Source organism: Harmonia axyridis, chromosome X, assembly GCF_914767665.1.
Source record: "Harmonia axyridis chromosome X, icHarAxyr1.1, whole genome shotgun sequence".
Lineage (NCBI taxonomy): Eukaryota > Metazoa > Arthropoda > Insecta > Coleoptera > Coccinellidae > Harmonia > Harmonia axyridis.
Genome location: NC_059508.1, coordinates 29,813,909 through 29,818,908, shown reverse-complemented (window position 1 = coordinate 29,818,908; position 5,000 = coordinate 29,813,909). Strand labels below are relative to the sequence as shown.

The window sequence follows — 5,000 nt, the reverse complement described above, 5'->3', positions numbered from 1 at the left end:
TTCTCATCAATATCCAAAAGCTTATCGAAAAATAAATTACTCAACTTTTACGTGAAGAATCGTTCACCCAAACCTTATCCCCTATATATGTCAGGAGAACCCAAGGTTCCCCTCCAGACACGATTTAGCAAACTTTTCCCGATCGATCCGACCCACCGAGGCCGTCTCGACCGTCCGCTGCGCCTACTAGGGCCGATTTCTTCGGACTCCGATCAGAAAATATACCGATGCATGTCGTTAACACCTAGTCCGCCTCGTCCGATCTATCTAAACAGTCTCGACGCACCCAACACTCTTTCAAAGTCGGATTACTCGGACTCAATCTGAAAATGGACCGATGCATGACGTCAACACTTAGCCCGCCTCGTCTGATCGATCTAAGCCATCTCGACCCACCCAACACGCCTTCCAAGTCGGATCACTCGGACTTCGATCTGAAAATCTCCGGACTCATTTTTATGAATATCCCCAGTCAGTAAGAACGTTATTTCGCCAATATATACCAACAATAAACCATATTCCAATAGCTGAACCAAAAATATAATTCCCGATCCAAACGTTCTGCATCGCCCAACGCGACCACCTTCCCTATATATGTCAGGAGAGCACAGGGTTCCCCTCCAGACAACACTTACGCTCTATCCCCGACTCTCGGTCGATCGATAGGCCAGGTCAGCGGTGTCTGTTTCGGCCGAAGCTCGGACTTTGGTCAAAATGTTCCGATACAAAATTTGAACCAAGATAGATACAGATATGATTCCTTCTTAAATATACGTTGATTATCGAACAGAATATGGTAAATATTTTGCGATGACCGAGGATTTCATGAATTTTTTTTTTTTTTCGAAAAAATTTTCTGTTATCGGAATTTCCTCAAATTTCATTTGGTTGCCTACTAATGCATATTAAAAACGATAATCAACAATCAGAATCATTATTTATCATTTATTTCAATTTTTATAATGAAAAACGTTCACGTCCTTTCGCGCCTCTCGATCGTCGTTTACGTGATGCATCGGTCAGCCCTAGTTTACGTGGTGCATCGGTAAGATCGAGTTCACGTTCTGCATCGGTCTGCCCGAGTTTACGTGGTGCATCGGTAAGATCGAGATTACGTGGTGCATCGGTAAGATCGAGTTCACGTTCTGCATCGGTCTGCCTGAGTTTACGTGGTGCATCGGTATGATCGAGTTTACGTTCTGCATCGGTCTGCCCTAGTTTACGTGGTGCATCGGTGAGATCGAGTTTACGTTCTGCATCGGTGTGATCTAGTTTACGTTGTGCATCGGTAAGATCGAGATTACGTGGTGCATCGGTAAGATCGAGTTTACGTGGTGCATCGGTTCAGCCCTAGTTTACGTTGTGCATCGGTCTGGACTTAGCGATATATTTTCGACGTGAAAATGTTCCGATACAACTTTTGAACCAGGATAGTTAGAGAGATGATTTTTTCTGGGATGTACGTTGATTGGGGAATGGATTGTGGGAAATAACTTGCCATGACCGAGGTGTCCTCGAATTTTTTTTTTTTTCGAAAAAAATTTTCTGATTTTGGAATTCTCTCAAATTTGATTTGGTTGCCTCCTAATGTGTTCTAAAAGAGTAAATCAGTAATCAGAATCGAAAAATATTTTTCGGATTTTTTTTTTTTTTCGAAAAAATTTTTCTGATTTTGGAATTTCCTCAAATTTGATTTGGTTGCCTTCTAATGTGTTTTTAAAGCGTAAATCAGTAATCAGAATCAATATTCATTGTCGACTTTAATTTTTATAAGGAAAAATGTTCACGTCCTTAAACGCCTCCCCATCATCAGCCCGAGTCCAAGTCGATGTCAGTCCCGAGCGGACGGTGTCAGATACTACCTATCGCCCCGGTCTGGACTTGGCGAGGTATTTCGACGTGAAATGTTCCGATACAACTTTTGAACCAGGATAGTTAGAGAGATGATTTCTTCTATGTTGTACGTTGATTGTGGAATGGATTGTGGGAAATAACTTGCCATGACCCAGGTAATCTTGAATTTTTTTTTTTTTCGAAAAAAATTTTCTGATCTTGAAATTTCCTCAAATCTGATTGCGTTGCCTTCTAATGTGTTCTAAAAGAGTAAATCAGTAATCAGAATCAATATTCATTGTCGACTTTAATTTTTATAAGGAAAAATGTTCACGTCCTTAAACGCCTCTCCATCGTTACCCCGACTCCAAGACGATGTTAGACCGGAGCGGACGGTGTCAGATGCGACCGATCTCCCCGGTCTGGACTTAGCGAGATATTCCGACGTGAAATGTTCCGATACAAAAATTTAACTGTGATAGTTAGAGAGATGGTTCCTTTTGTGATGTACGTTGATTGTGTAATAGAATATGGAAATAAACTTGAGATGACCGAGGTCTTCTGGGATTTTTTTTTTTTTTTCGAAAAATATTTTTCGATTTCGGAAATCCCTCAAATTTCATTGAGATATGTCCTAATGTGTTCTTAAAGCTTAAATCAACAATCAGAATTAATATCCAAAAGTTATTTCATTTTTTATAAGGAAAAACGTTCACGTCCTTTCCGCTCCCAAAAGTGAGATATCATAGAAAATATCGCAATATTTGTTGTTTACGGCCATACCACGCTGAAATTGCCAGTTCTCGTCAGAACACTGAAGCCAAGCAGCGTCGGGCGCGGTTAGTACTTGGATGGGTGACCGCTTGGGAACACCGCGTGCTGTAAGCTTTTTTTTTACGTTCTGCATCGGTCTGCCGAGATAACGTGGTGCATCGGTATGATCGAGTTTACGTTCTGCATCGGTAAGATCCAGTTCACGTTCTGCATCGGTAAGATCGAGATTACGTGATGCATCGGTAAGATTGAGATTACGTGGTGCATCGGTAAGATCGAATTCACGTTCTGCATCGGTAAGATCCAATTCACGTTCTGCATCGGTAAGATCCAGTTCACGTGGTGCATCGGTAAGATCGAGATTACGTGGTGCATCGGTAAGATTGAGATTACGTGGTGCATCGGTAAGATCGAATTCACGTTCTGCATCGGTAAGATCCAATTCACGTTCTGCATCGGTAAGATCCAGTTCACGTGGTGCATCGGTAAGATCGAGATTACGTGGTGCATCGGTAAGATCGAATTCACGTTCTGCATCGGTAAGATCCAGTTCACGTGGTGCATCGGTAAGATTGAGATTACGTGGTGCATCGGTAAGATCGAGTTTACGTGGTGCATCGGTAAGATCTACTTTACGTTCTGCATCGGTAAGATCCAGTTCACGTGGTGCATCGGTAAGATGGAGATTACGTGGTGCAACGGTAAGATCGAGATTACGTGGTGCATCGGTAAGATCTACTTTACGTTCTGCATCGGTTCAGCCCTAGTTTACGTGGTGCATCGGTAAGATTGAGATTACGTGGTGCATCGGTAAGATCGAGTTTACGTGGTGCATCGGTTCAGCCCTAGTTTACGTTGTGCATCGGTCTGGACTTAGCGATATATTTTCGACGTGAAAATGTTCCGATACAACTTTTGAACCAGGATAGTTAGAGAGATGATTTTTTCTGGGATGTACGTTGATTGGGGAATGGATTGTGGGAAATAACTTGCCATGACCGAGGTGTCCTCGAATTTTTTTTTTTTTCGAAAAAAAATTTTCTGATTTTGGAATTTTCTCAAATTTGATTTGGTTGCCTCCTAATGTGTTCTAAAAGAGTAAATCAGTAATCAGAATCGAAAAATATTTTTCGGATTTTTTTTTTTTTTCGAAAAATTTTTCTGATCGTGGAATTTCCTCAAATCGATTTGGTTGCCTTCTAATGTGTTTTTAAAACGTAAATCGGTAATCAGAATCAATATTCATTGTCGACTTTAATTTTTATAAGGAAAAATGTTCACGTCCTTAAACGCCTCCCCCATCATCAGCCCGAGTCCAAGTCGATGTCAGTCCCGAGCGGACGGTGTCAGATACTACCTATCGCCGAGGTCTGGACTTGGCGAGATATTACGACGTGAAATGTTCCGATACAACTTTTGAACCAGGATAGTTAGAGAGATGATTTCTTCTATGTTATACGTTGATTGTGGAATGAAATACGGAAAATAACTCGCCATGACCGAGGTGATTACGATTTTTTTTTTTTTTCGAAAAAAATTTTCTGATCGTGGAATTTTCTCAAATTTGATTTGGTTGCCTCCTTATATGTTCTAATAGCGATAATCAACAATCAGAATCAAAATCCATGATCGGGTTTGATTTTTATAAGGAATAATGTTCACGTCCTTTTTTTCAACCCCGACTCATTGACGATGTTAGAACCGAGCCGGCGGTGTCAGATACGACCGATCGCCCCGGTCCCGATCGTCATTTACGTTGTGCATCGGTCTGCCCGAGATTACGTGGTGCATCGGTCTGGACTTGGAGATATATTTTCGACGTGAAAATGTTCCGATACAACTTTTGAACCAGGATAGTTAGAGAGATGATTTTTCTGGGATGTATGTTGATTGACGTACGAAACTTGGAAAAAAAATAGAAAAGACCGAGGTACTCTAGAAAAAAAAATTTATTGAAAATATTTTTTTGATTTCGGAATTAATTCGAAATTCATTCAGATGTCTTCTATCAATATCGCGAAAGAAAAATCAATAATCAGAATCGATATTCATCTAAGATTATTTCCTTCTGGATTGTGTTAACATTCGGTACGATCTTGTCTACGTGATGCATCGGTTTGTTTCTCGGCTCTTGTGAGCAAGTTGGACACTCGAGACGGCCTCCATCGATCGGATTAGCGGGCTTTAATGTTAACGTGCTGCATCGGTGTGATCTTGTTTACGTCATGCATCGGTATAGCTTTAAATCGCGCCGTAAAGTCGGTTCACGTCATGCATCGGTATCTCAAATCGCGCCGTAAAGTCGTTCACGTCATGCATCGGTATCTTAAATCGAGCCGAAAAGTCGTTCACGTCATGCATCGGTATCTTAAATCGCGCCGTAAAGTCGTTCA

General features: G+C 41.3%; 1 non-coding gene across 1 annotated transcript; it reads left to right on the top strand.

Annotated features, from left to right (window-relative positions):
- The first annotated feature begins 2,602 nt into the window (after positions 1-2,602).
- LOC123688276 lies at positions 2,603-2,721 on the top strand. Its single transcript, XR_006749805.1, has one exon. It is a non-coding gene; the product is annotated as a 5S ribosomal RNA (ribosomal RNA).
- Positions 2,722-5,000: the final 2,279 nt, after the last annotated feature.